This window comes from Phyllobates terribilis, unplaced genomic scaffold (genome assembly GCF_046119375.1).
Source record: "Phyllobates terribilis strain yellow unplaced genomic scaffold, ASM4611937v1 Scaffold_7__3_contigs__length_470593459, whole genome shotgun sequence".
Taxonomy (NCBI): Eukaryota; Metazoa; Chordata; class Amphibia; order Anura; family Dendrobatidae; genus Phyllobates; species Phyllobates terribilis.
In genome coordinates, this window is record NW_027362767.1 from 100,314,986 (window position 1) to 100,328,993 (window position 14,008).

Consider the following 14,008-nt stretch of genomic DNA (forward strand, 5'->3'; position numbering starts at 1 on the left):
TACAAGTGTGGTTTTGCAGTTCCACGGGACAAATTTCTGTATTATCCTGCTTTTTGTATTTTTTGCTGTAAAGAAAAACAGTAGTGTCTCCTGATTGTTTAGACACAAATATATCTGTTGAAAATAGTCTGGTGTAGGCCCGAGAAATACAAGTGTGGTTTTGCAGTACCACGGGTCAAATCTCTGTATTATCTTGCTTTTTGCATTTTTTGCCGTAAAGAAAAACAGTAGTGTCTCCTGTTTGTTCAGACACAAGTATACCTGTAGGAAATAGTCTGGTGTAGGCCCGAGAATTGCAAGTGTGGTTTTGCAGTTCCACGGGTCAAATCTCTGTACTATCCTCCTTTTTTGCATTTTTTGCCATAAAGAAAAACAGTAGTGTCTCCTGATTGCTCAGACACAAATATATCTGTTTAAAATAGTGTGGTGTAGCCCCGAGAAATTTAAGTGTGGTTTTGCAGTTCCACGGGTCAAATCTCTGTATTATCCTGCTTTTTTGCTGTAAAGAAAAACAGTAGTGTCTCCCGATTGTTCAGACACAAATATATTTGTGGAAATTAGTCTGGTGTAGGCCCAAGAAATAGAAGTGTTGCTTCGCAGTTCCACGGCTCAAATCTCTGTATTATCCTGCTTTTTTGCATTTTTTGCTGTAAAGAAAAACAGTAGTGTCTCCTGATTGTTCAGACACAAATATATCTGTTGAAAATAGTCTGGTGTAGGCCCGAGAAATACAAGTGTGGTTTTGCAGTTGCACGGGTCAAATCTCTATATTATCCTGCTTTTTTGCTTTTTTTGCCTTAAGAAAAACAGTAGTGTCTCCTGATTGTTCAGACACAAATATATCTGTTGAAAATAGTCTGGTGTAGGCCCGAGAAATACAAGTGTGGTTTTGCAGTTCCACGGGTCAAATCTCTGCATTATCCTGATTTTTTGCATTTTTTGCTGTAAAGAAAAATACTGTCTCCTGATTGTTCAGACACAAATATATCTGTTGAAAATAGTCTGGTGTAGGCCAGATTACTAGAACTGTGGTTTTGCAGTTCCACGGGTCAAATCTCTGTATTATCCTTCTTTTGGCATTTTTTGTAGTAAAGAAAAATAGTAGTGTCTCCTGATTCTTCAGATACAAATATGTCTGTTAAAAATAGTCTGGTGTAGGCCCGAGAAAAAATGTGTGGTTTTGTAGTTCCATGGGTCAAATCTCTGTATTATCCTGCTTTTTTGAATTTTTTGCCTTAAGAAAAACAGTAGTGTCTCCTGATTGTTCAGACACAAATATATCTGTTGAAAATAGTCTGGTGTAGGCCCGAGAAATACAATTGTGGATTTGCAGTACCACGGGTCAAATCTCTGCATTATCCTGCTTTTTTTGAATTTTTTGCTCTAAAGAAAAACAGTAGTGTCTCCTGATTGTTCAGACACAAATATATCTGTTGAAAATAGTCTGGTGTAGGCCAGATTGCTAGAACTGTGGTTTTGCAGTTTCACGGGTCAAATCTCTGTATTATCCTTCTTTTGGCATTTTTTGCAAGAAAGAAAAACAGTAGTGTCTCCTGATTGTTCAGGCACAAATATATCTGTTGAAAATAGTCTGGTGTAGGGCCGAGAAACAAAAGTGTGGTTTTACAGTTCCATGGGTCAAATCTCTGTATTATCCTGCTTTTTTGCATTTTTTGCTGTATAGAAAAACAGTAGTGTCTCCTGATTTTTCAGACACAAATATATCTGTTGAAAATAGCCTGGTGTAGGCCCGAGAAATACAAGTGTGGTTTTGCAGTTTCATGGGTCAAATCTCTTCATTATCCTGCTTTTTTTGCATTTTTTTCTGTAAAGAAAAACAGTAATGTCTCCTAATTGTTCAGACACAAATATATCTGTTGAAAATAGTCTGGTGTATCCCAAATTACTAGAACTGTGGTTTTGCAGTTCCACAGGTCATATCTCTGTATTATCCTTCTTTTGGCATTTTTTGCTGTAAAGAAAAACAGTAGTGTCCCCTGATTGTTCAGACACAAATATATCTGTTGAAAATAGTCTGGTGTAGACCCGAGAAATACAATTGTGGATTTGGAGTACCACGTGTCAAATCTCTGCATTATCCTGCTTTTTTTGAATTTTTTGCTGTAAAGAAAAACAGTAGTGTCTCCTGATTGTTCAGACACAAATATATCTGTTGAAAATAGTCTGGTGTAGGCCAGATTGCTAGAATTGTGGTTTTGCAGTTTCACATGTCAAATCTCTGTATTATCCTTCTTTAGGCATTTTTTGCAAGAAAGAAAATCAGTAGTGTCTCCTGATTGTTCAGACACAAATATATCTGTTGAAAATAGTCTGGTGTAGGGCCGAGAAAAAAAGTGTGGTTTTGCAGTTCCATGGGTCAAATCTCTGTATTATCCTGCTTTTTTGCATTTTTTGCTGTAAAGAAAAACAGTAGTGTCTCCTGATTTTTCAGACACAAATATATCTGTTGAAAATAGTCTGGTGTAGGCCCGAGAAATACAAGTGTGGTTTTGCAGTTTCACGGGTCAAATCTCTGCATTATCCTGCTTTTTTTGCATTTTTTGCTGTAAAGAAAAACAGTAGTGTCTCCTAATTGTTCAGACACAAATATATCTGTTGAAAATAGTCTGGTGTAGGCCAGATTACTAGAACTGTGGTTTTGCAGTTCCACGGGTCAAATCTCTGCATTATCCTGATTTTTTGCATTTTTTGCTGTAAAGAAAAATACTGTCTCCTGATTGTTCAGACACAAGTATATCTGTTGAAAATAGTCTGGTGTAGGCCAGATTACTAGAACTGTGGTTTTGCAGTTCCACGGGTCAAATCTCTGTATTATCCTTCTTTTGGCATTTTTTGCAGTAAAGAAAAATAGTAGTGTCTCCTGATTCTTCAGATACAAATATGTCTGTTAAAAATAGTCTGGTGTAGGCCCGAGAAAAAATGTGTGGTTTTGTAGTTCCATGGGTCAAATCTCTGTATTATCCTGCTTTTTTGAATTTTTTGCCTTAAGAAAAACAGTAGTGTCTCCTGATTGTTCAGACACAAATATATCTGTTGAAAATAGTCTGGTGTAGGCCCGAGAAATACAATTGTGGATTTGCAGTACCACGGGTCAAATCTCTGCATTATCCTGCTTTTTTTTGCATTGTTTGCTGTAAAGAAAAACAGTAGTGTCTCCTGATTGTTCAGACACAAATATATCTGTTGAAAATAGTCTGGTGTAGGCCAGATTGCTAGAACTGTGGTTTTGCAGTTTCACAGGTCAAATCTCTGTATTATCCTTCTTTTGGCATTTTTTGCAAGAAAGAAAAACAGTAGTGTCTCCTGTGTTATGTTCTGCTACCAAAGCTAAGGAAAGAGAGGAGATCTGTCCCTACTATAAGACTCAGCTGAATCCCTACGATGTAACAGGGAACCTGATCCTGTGATCAGACCTGCTAAAGTCCTAATCTAGTCTGTACGGAGACCTATAGATGTGAGGAGGGAATCCCTACAAGTACTAAGGACTGGGAGGAATATGGGACACCTCCTAACAGAAATAGTAGCAGACAGACGAACAAACAAAATAGATAGAACATAGAGGTCCGTAGACCAAGCAAACTAACAGAGTTAGATACAGAGCACAGGCTAGCTAGAAAGTAGATATACAATGAAGTCCAGCAAAGCCAGAAGGGCGGAGCAGGTTAAATAGGCCAACAAGGTCATGTGACCAGCAAAGGAAAAAAAACCTAACAGCAAGGTTCTAACAGTACCCCCCCTTCTAAGAGGATCCTCCGGATCCCCTAGGACCAGGCTTATCAGGAAATCTCCTGTGAAACGCTCTGATAAGTCTGGACGCGGAAACATCATCTGACCTCACCCAAGAGTTATCCTCGGGTCCGAAACCTTTCCAGGCCACAAGATACTGCAAACTACCTCTATACCGTCTAGAGTCAAGGATGCGAGAAATTTCATATTCCCCGTCCTCCACCACCGGAGGAACAGAGGCAGAGGCGTCACCATCCGACACAACAGCTTTTTTTAACAGAGAGACATGAAAGACCGGATTAATTCTCCAGGAGGTAGGAACCTCCAACCTAACAGCAGATTGGTTGACAACCTGAAGCACCTTAAAGGGCCCTACAAACTTGGGACCCAATTTCTTAGAAGGAATCCTCAACCGCAGATTCCTAGAGGACAACCAAACCATGTCACCAACAGCGAACAAAACCTCCTGTCGTTTCCTATCAAAGTAGTCTTTAGATTTTCTGTTGGCCTCCTGAAGATTACCACGCACATCCGTCCAAACTCTTTCCAAATCACCGGAAAAATTCTCCTCCTCAGGCACGGCAGATCCCAACTTGGAGAACGACCCAAACGACGGATGTCTCCCAGAACAACAAAAAAAAGGCGAACAACCAGCAGAAGAAGATGTATGATTGTTCAGAGCAAATTCGGCAAGTGGCAGAAACTCAGACCACCCCTCTTGATTGTCTGCCACAAAACAACGCAAGAACTGCTCAACATCCTGGTTTTTCCTTTCTGTCTGGCCATTAGATTCAGGATGATATCCGGACGAAAACGACAAATGAATTCCCAACCTGTCACAAAAGGCACGCCAAAAACGAGCCACGAACTGAGGACTCCTATCAGAAACAATGTCAGTAGGAACGCCATGAAGTCTGACAATTTCCTTGACAAAGGCCTTAGCGAGAGTTTTAGCGCAGGGCAGTTTGACGAAGGGAACCAAGTGACACATCTTGCTAAAACGGTCCACGACCACCCAGATGACAGTAAAACCCTCAGAGGAGGGAAGGTCAGTTATAAAGTCCATAGCCAAATGTGTCCAAGGAGCACTGGGGACCTCCAAAGGACAAAGCAACCCCGCAGCAGGAGTATGTGAGGACTTAGATCTAGCACATATAGTACATTGGCGCACCCACTTAATGACTTCCTTCTGCCATCCAGGCCACCAAAAACTGCGACCCACCAGTCTCTTGGTCTCAGAGATTCCGGGATGACCTGCCAACCGAGATTCGTGACACTCAACAAACAAATCTCTCCTAAAGGTCCCAGGCACAAACAACCTCCCATGAGGAGTGTTAGATGGGGCATTCTCCTGAGCTTTAAGAATCTCATCTTCCAAAACGGAGTCTAAAGCAGCTATCACAACACCTTCTTGTAAAATGTTTTCCTCTTTCTCAGCACCGACTATGGGAGAAAAACTGCGAGACAAGGCATCCGCCTTAACATTCTTAGTACCAGGGATGTAAGTAACGGAGAAATTAAACCGCGAGAAAAACAGTGCCCACCTAGCCTGACGGGCATTCAGGCGCTTGGCAGCATCAAGATATATCAGATTTTTATGATCCGTAAGAACCTGAACGGGAAATTCCGCACCTTCCAAGAAGTGGCGCCAGTGTTCAAATGCGAGTTTAATAGCCAATAATTCCCGATTACCAATATCGTAATTCAGTTCAGTCTCCGAAAATTTTTTTGAAAAAAAGGCACAGGGATGTAATCCATCCCCGTTATCCTGAGACAATACTGCGCCAACCCCCACAGAGGAAGCATCAACCTCAACCAAAAACGGCCTAGTAACATCATAAGCTGCATAAGGATGGGAGCAGAGGTGAACCTCTCCTTGAGATACACAAAAGCTTCAATGGCCTCAGAAGACCACTGAACCGCATCAGCACCTTTCCTGGTGAGATCAGTCAGAGATTTGACAATACTAGAAAATTTTTTTATGAATTTTCTGTAGTAATTGGCGAAACCCAAAAACCTCTGTATCGATTTCAAACCAATAGGCCTAGGCCATTCCTGTACAGCCTGAACCTTAACCGGATCCATCTCAAAACCTTTGCTGGAGATAATGTAGCCCAAAAAACTAATTCTCTGTACAGCGAACTCACATTTCTCCAGCTTAGCAAAAAGCGAATTGTCCATTAATAACTGTAATACCTCACGCACGCTCCGCCAATGAGACTCCAGATCTGGCGAATAAATCAAAATGTCATCCAAATACACAACCACATTTTTACCGATCAAAGGTCTAAGGATGTCATTAATCAGATTCTGAAAAAATGCAGGAGCATTAGTAAGACCAAAAGGCATAACCAGATTCTCAAAATGACCCACAGGAGTGTTAAAAGCAGTCTTCCATTCATCACCCTCCTTCATGCGCAACAGATTGTATGCCCCCTTAAGGTCAATTTTAGAGAACCACTTGGCCCCCAATAACTGGTTAAACAGATCAGGAATCAATGGCAGTGGGTAAGGATTGCGTACCGTAATTTTGTTAATCTTACGAAAATCCAGACAAGGACGTAAACCGCCGTCTTTTTTTTTTACAAAAAAAAATCCAACCGCCACAGGAGACTTAGAGGGCCTAATGTGACCGGCGGCCAAACTTGTCTGTATGTATTCCTCCAAAGCCTTCCTCTCAGGAATGGTAAGGTTAAATAAACGACTTTTAGGAAGAGTCGCTCCAGGGACAAATTCAATAGAACAATCATAGTCTCTATGGGGAGGCAAAACCTGCGATTCCTTCTCAGAAAAAACTCTCCAAAAATCCTGAATAGGAACAGGCAATTCTCCCCTATCCAAAGCTGCAATACGCCCGTTACAACACTTGTCATAACATTTATGGCTCCAGGATTTAATTTCACTGGTAGACCAATCCAGTACAGGATTGTGAAATTTTAACCAGGGCAAACCCAATATTACTGGAGAAGGCAAGTTATTCAACACTACCAAATCCAATTTCTCATGGTGAACACCATTAATAGTGAGAGGAAATTCACTGACCTTGAGAGTAATATTCTTCAAAGGGGAGCCATCCACAGAAACCACAGCAATGGGGGATGATAAAGGTTCAGGTTTTAAATTGAGTTTTTCCACGAATCCCCCATCAATTACATTCAGTGTAGACCCGCAATCAACAAACACCCGAAATTCCATTAATTTTTCCTGAGCAATCGTGGAAGCAGCTAAAAATATACCCTTGGAATTTAAACAGGCAATACGGGCGTGACTGACCATTTTTTTTTCTTTCTTCATACGAAGCTCACAGCCTTTAATCAAATGACCAGATTTTCCGCAATAGAAACACAAGCCTTCTGAAAAACTACGGTCTTTTTCTTGAGAGCGAGGTGCCACCGATCCAATCTCCATCGGTTCACCACTGTTAGTACACACATTATCATAACCAGAAACTGACATAGCAGAGGATTTGCTCTCATTAACCCTAGCACGCAGTCTTCTATCCACCCGTATAGCTAATTGCATAGCCTGTTGCAAATCCTCAGGTGTAGGATAAGCAATTATCAGGTCTTTAACCCTTTCACTGAGCCCAGCAAGAAATAGACTTTTCAGAGCAGAATCGTTCCACCCTGTTTGAGTGGACCAACGACGAAAATGAGTACAATATTTTTCGACATTACCTGATCCTTGTTTTAAACGTCTCAACTCAGTCTCAGCTGATGCCACACGGTCAGGATCATCATATAATAGTCCTAAAGCAGAAAAAAAACTATCCACTGATCTGAAGCATGTATCACTAGGTTGCAAAGAAAAGGCCCACTCCTGAGGCTCTTTGCGCAAAAGTGACATTATGAACCCTACGCGCTGGGATTCATCCCCAGAGGACTTGGCTCTCAAACGAAAATACAATAAGCAAGCATTTTTAAATGAAAAAAATTCTCGATGTTCACCAAAAAATAAATCCGGCAAACATACCTTAGGCTCCAAGAAATATGCTCCAGGACAGTTACTCACGTGCTGACGGAGCTCGGCCACTTCCAGAGAGAGTCCCTGCAGGTGTTTAGCCAAATCCTGAACCGACACCATGATGGAACAAAAAAAAAAAAAAATCTTTCCTTAGAGAATTTGCAGGCTGGACTTACTGTTATGTTCTGCTACCAAAGCTAAGGAAAGAGAGGAGATCTGTCCCTACTATAAGACTCAGCTGAATCCCTACGATGTAACAGGGAACCTGATCCTGTGATCAGACCTGCTAAAGTCCTAATCTAGTCTGTACGGAGACCTATAGATGTGAGGAGGGAATCCCTACAAGTACTAAGGACTGGGAGGAATATGGGACACCTCCTAACAGAAATAGTAGCAGACAGACGAACAAACAAAATAGATAGAACATAGAGGTCCGTAGACCAAGCAAACTAACAGAGTTAGATACAGAGCACAGGCTAGCTAGAAAGTAGATATACAATGAAGTCCAGCAAAGCCAGAAGGGCGGAGCAGGATTAAATAGGCCAACAAGGTCATGTGACCAGCAAAGGAAAAAAAACCTAACAGCAAGGTTCTAACATCCTGATTGTTCAGGCACAAATATATCTGTTGAAAATAGTCTGGTGTAGGGCCGAGAAAAAAAGTGTGGTTTTACAGTTCCATGGGTCAAATCTCTGTATTATCCTGCTTTTTTGCATTTTTTGCTGTATAGAAAAACAGTAGTGTCTCCTGATTTTTCAGACACAAATATATCTGTTGAAAATAGCCTGGTGTAGGCCCGAGAAATACAAGTGTGGTTTTGCAGTTTCATGGGTCAAATCTCTTCATTATCCTGCTTTTTTTGCATTTTTTGCTGTAAAGAAAAACAGTAGTGTCTCCTAATTGTTCAGACACAAATATATCTGTTGAAAATAGTCTGGTGTAGGCCAAATTACTAGAACTGTGGTTTTGCAGTTCCACAGGTCATATCTCTGTATTATCCTTCTTTTGGCATTTTTTGCTGTAAAGAAAAACAGTAGTGTCTCCTGATTGTTCAGACACAAATATATCTGTTGAAAATAGTCTGGTGTAGGCCCGAGAAATACAAGTGTGGTTTTGCAGTTTCACGGGTCAAATCTCTGCATTATCCTGCTTTTTTTGCATTTTTTGCTGTAAAGAAAAACAGTAGTGTCTCCTAATTGTTCAGACACAAATATATCTGTTGAAAATAGTCTGTTGTAGGCCAGATTACTAGAACTGTGGTTTTGCAGTTCCACAGGTCAAATCTCTGTATTATCCTTCTTTTGGCATTTTTTGCTGTAAAGAAAAGCAGTAGTGTCTCCTGAGTGTTCATACACAAATATATCTGTTGAAAATAGTCTGGTGTAGACCCGAGAAAAAAAGTGTGGTTTTGCAGTTCCATGCGTCAAATCTCTGCATTATCCTGCTTTTTTGCATTTTTTGCCATAAAGAAAAACAGTAGTGTCTCCTGATTGTTCAGACACAAATATATCTGTTGAAAATAGTCTGGTGTAGGCCCGAGAAATACAAGTGTGGTTTTGCAATTCCACGGGTCAAATCTCTGTATTATCCTGCTTTTTTGCATTTTTTGCTGTAAAGAAAAACAGTAGTGTCTCCTGATTGTTCAGACACAAATATATCTGTGGAAAATAGTCTGTTGTAGGCCCAAGAAAGACAAGTGTGGCTTTGTAGTTCCATGGGTCAAATCTCTGTATTATCCTGCTTTTTTGCATTTTTTGCTGTAAAGAAAAACAGTAGTGTTTCCTGATTGTTCAGACACAAATAAATCTGATGAAAATAGTCTGGTGTAGGCCCGAGAAATACAAGTGTGGTTTTGCAGTTCCACGGGACAAATCTCTGTATTATCCTGCTTTTTTGCTGTAAAGAAAAACAGTAGTGTCTCATGATTGTTCAGACACAAATATATTTGTGGAAATTAGTCTGGTGTAGGCCCAAGAAATAGAAGTGTGGCTTTGCAGTTCCACGGGTCAAATCTCTGTATTATCCTGCTTTTTTGCATTTTTTGCTGTAAAGAAAAACAGTAGTGTCTCCTGATTGTTCAGACACAAATATATCTGTTGAAAATAGTCTGGTGTAGGCCTGAGAAATAAAAGTGTGGTTTTGCAGTTCCACGGGTCAAATCTCTGTATTATCCTGCTTTTTTGCATTTTTTGCTGTAAAGAAAAATACTGTCTCCTGATTGCTCAGACACAAATATATCTGTTGAAAATAGTCTGGTGTAGGCCAGATTACTAAAACTGTGGTTTTGCAGTTCCACGGGTCAAGTCTCTGTATTATCCTTCTTTTGGCATTTTTTGCAGTAAAGAAAAACAGTAGTGTCTCCTGATTCTTCAGACACAAATATGTCTGTTGAAAATAGTCTGGTGTAGGCCCCAGAAAAAAAGTGTGGTTTTGTAGTTCCATGGGTCAAATCTCTGTATTATCCTGCTCTTTTGAATTTTTTGCCTTAAGAAAAGCTGTAGTGTCTCCTGATTGTTCAGACACAAATATATCTGTGGAAAATAGTCTGGTGTAGGCCCGAGAAATACAAGTATGGCTTTGCAGTTCCACAGGTCAAATCTTTGTATTATCCTGCTCTTTTGCATTTTTTGCTGTAAAGAAAAACAGTAGTGTCTCCTGATTGTTCAGACACAAATATATCTGTGGAAAATAGTCTGGTGTAGGCCCAAGAAAGACAAGTGTGGCTTTGCAGTTCCATGGGTCAAATCTCTGTATTATCCTGCTTTTTTGCATTTTTTGCTGTATTGAAAAATAGTAGTGTCTGCTGATTGTTCAGACACAAATATATCTGTTGAAAATAGTCTGGTGTAGGCCAGATTACTAGAACTCTTGTTTTGCAGTTCCACGGGTCAAATCTCTGTATTATCCTTCTTTTGGCATTTTTTGCTGTAAAGAAAAACAGTAGTGTCTCCTGATTGTTCAGAGACAAATATATCTGTTGAAAATAGTCTGGTGTAGACCCGAGAAATACAATTGTGGATTTGCACTACCACGGGTCAAATTTCTGCATTATCCTGCTTTTTTTGCATTTTTTGCTGTAAAGAAAAACAGTAGTGTCTCCTGATTTTTCAGACACAAATATATCTGTTGAAAATAGTCTGGTGTAGGCCCGAAAAATACAAGTGTGGTTTTGCAGTTTCACGGGTCAAATCTCTGTATTATCCTGCTTTTTTGCATTTTTTGCTGTAAAGAAAAACAGTAGTGTCTCCTGATTTTTCAGACAAAAATATATCAGTTGAAAATAGTCTGGTGTAGGCCAAATTACTAGAACTGTGGTTTTGCAGTTCCACAGGTCATATCTCTGTATTATCCTTCTTTTGGCATTTTTTGCAAGAAAGAAAAACAGTAGTGTCTCCTGATTGTTCAGGCACAAATATATCTGTTGAAAATAGTCTGGTGTAGGGCCAAGAAAAAAAGTGTGGTTTTACAGTTCCATGGGTCAAATCTCTGTATTATCCTGCTTTTTTGCATTTTTTGCTGTATAGAAAAACAGTAGTGTCTCCTGATTTTTCAGACACAAATATATCTGTTGAAAATAGTCTGGTGTAGGCCCGAGAAATACAAGTGTGGTTTTGCAGTTTCATGGGTCAAATCTCTGCATTATCCTGCTTTTTTTGCATTTTTTGCTGTAAAGAAAAACAGTAGTGTCTCCTAATTGTTCAGACACAAATATATCTGTTGAAAATAGTCTGGTGTAGGCCAAATTACTAGAACTGTGATTTTGCAGTTCCACAGGTCATATCTCTGTATTATCCTTCTTTTGGCATTTTTTTGCAGTAAAGAAAAACAGTAGTGTCTCCTGATTGTTCAGACACAAATATATCTGTGGAAAATAGTCTGGTGTAGGCCCAAGAAAGACCAGTGTGGCTTTGCAGTTCCATGGGTCAAATCTCTGTATTATCCTGCTTTTTTGCATTTTTTGCTGTAAAGAAAAACAGTAGTGTCTCCTGATTGTTCAGACACAAATATATCTGTTGAAAAAAGTCTGGTGTAGGCCCGAGAAATACAAGTGTGGTTTTTGCAGTTCCACGGGTCAAATCTCTGCATTATCCTGCTTTTTTTGCATTTTTTGCTGTATTGAAAAATAGTAGTGTCTGCTGATTGTTCAGACACAAATATATATGTTGAAAATAGTCTGGTGTAGGCCAGATTACTAGAACTCTTGTTTTGCAGTTCCACGGGTCAAATCTCTGTATTATCCTTCTTTTGGCATTTTTTGCAGGAAAGAAAATCAGTAGTGTCTCCTGATTGTTCAGACACAAATTTATCTGTTGAAAATAGTCTGGTGTAGGCCCGAGAAATACAAGTGTGGTTTTGCAGTTCCACGGGTCAAATCTCTGCATTATCCTGCTTTTTTGCATTTTTTGCTGTAAAGAAAAACAGTAGTGTCTCCTGATTGTTCAGACACACATATATCTGTTGAAAATAGTCTGGTGTAGGCCCGAGAAATACAAGTGTGGTTTTGCAGTTCCACGGGTCAAATCTCTGTATTATCCTGCTTTTTTGCATTTTTTGCTGTAAAGAAAAACAGTAGTGTCTCCTGATTGTTCAGACACAAATATATCTGTTGAAAATAGTCTGGTGTAGGCCCGAGAAATACAAGTGTGGTTTTGCAGTTTCACGGGTCAAATCTCTGCATTATCCGGATTTTTTGCATTTTTTGCTGTAAAGAAAAATACTGTCTCCTGATTGTTCAGACACAAATATATCTGTTGAAAATAGTCTGGTGTAGGCCAGTTTACTAGAACTGTGTTTTTGCAGTTCCACGGGTCAAATCTCTGTATTATCCTTCTTTTGGCATTTTTTGCTGTAAAGAAAAACAGTAGTGTCTCCTGATTGTTCAGACACAAATATGTCTGGTTAAAATAGTCTGGTGTAGCCCCGAGAAATACAAGTGTGGTTCTGCAGTTCCACGGTTCAAATCTCTGTATTATTCTGCTTTTTTGCTGTAAAGAAAAACAGTAGTGTCTCATGATTGTTCAGACAAAAATATATTTGTGGAAATTAGTCTGGTGTAGGCCCAAGAAATAGAAGTGCGGCTTTGCAGTTCCACGGGTCAAATCTCTGTATTATCCTGCTTTTTTGCATTTTTTGCTGTAAAGAAAAACAGTAGTGTCTCCTGATTGTTCAGACACAAATATATCTGTTGAAAATAGTCTGGTGTAGGCCTGAGAAATACAAGTGTGGTTTTGCAGTTCCACGGGTCAAATCTCTGTATTATCCTGCTTTTTTGCATTTTTTGCTGTAAAGAAAAATACTGTCTCCTGGTTGTTTAGACACAAATATATGTGTTGAAAATAGTCTGGTGTAGGCCAGATTACTAGAACTGTGGTTTTGCAGTTCCACGGGTCAAATCTCTGTATTATCCTGCTTTTTTGCATTTTTTGCTGTAAAGAAAAACAGTAGTGTCTCCTGATTGTTCAGACACAAATATATCTGTGGAAAATAGTCTGGTGTAGGCCCAAGAAAGACAAGTGTGGCTTTGCAGTTCCACGGGTCAAATCTCTGTATTATCCTGCTTTTTTGCATTTTTTGCAGTAAAGAAAAACAGTAGTGTCTCCTGATTGTTCAGACACAAATATATCTGTTGAAAATAGTCTGGTGTAGGCCAGATTACTAGAACTGTGGTTTTGCAGTTCCACGGGTCAAATCTCTGTATTATCCTTCTTTTGCCATTTTTTGCAGTAAAGAAAAACAGTAGTGTCTCCTGATTGTTCAGACACAAATATATCTGATGAAAATAGTCTGGTGTAGAACCGAGAAAAAAGTGCGGTTTTGCAGTTCCATGGGTCAAATCTCTGTATTATCCTGCTTTTTTGCATTTTTTGCCGTAAAGAAAAACAGTAGTGTCTCCTGATTGTTCAGACACAAATATATCTGTTGAAAATAGTCTGGTGTAGGCCCGAGAAATACAAGTGTGGTTTTGCAGTTCCATGGGTCAAATCTCTGTATTATCCTGCTTTTTTGCATTTTTTGCTGTAAAGAAAAACAGTAGTGTCTCCTGATTGTTCAGACTCAAATATATCTGTGGAAAATAGTCTGGTGTAGGCCCAAGAAAGACAAGTGTGGCTTTGCAGTTCCATGGGTCAAATCTCTGTATTATTCTGCTTTTTTGCATTCTTTGCTGTAAAGAAAAACAGTAGTGTTTCCTGATTGATCAGACACAAATAAATCTGTTGAAAATAGTCTGGTGTAGGCACGAGAAAAAGAAGAGTGGTTTTGCAGTTCCACGGGTCAAATCTCTGTATTATCCTGCTTT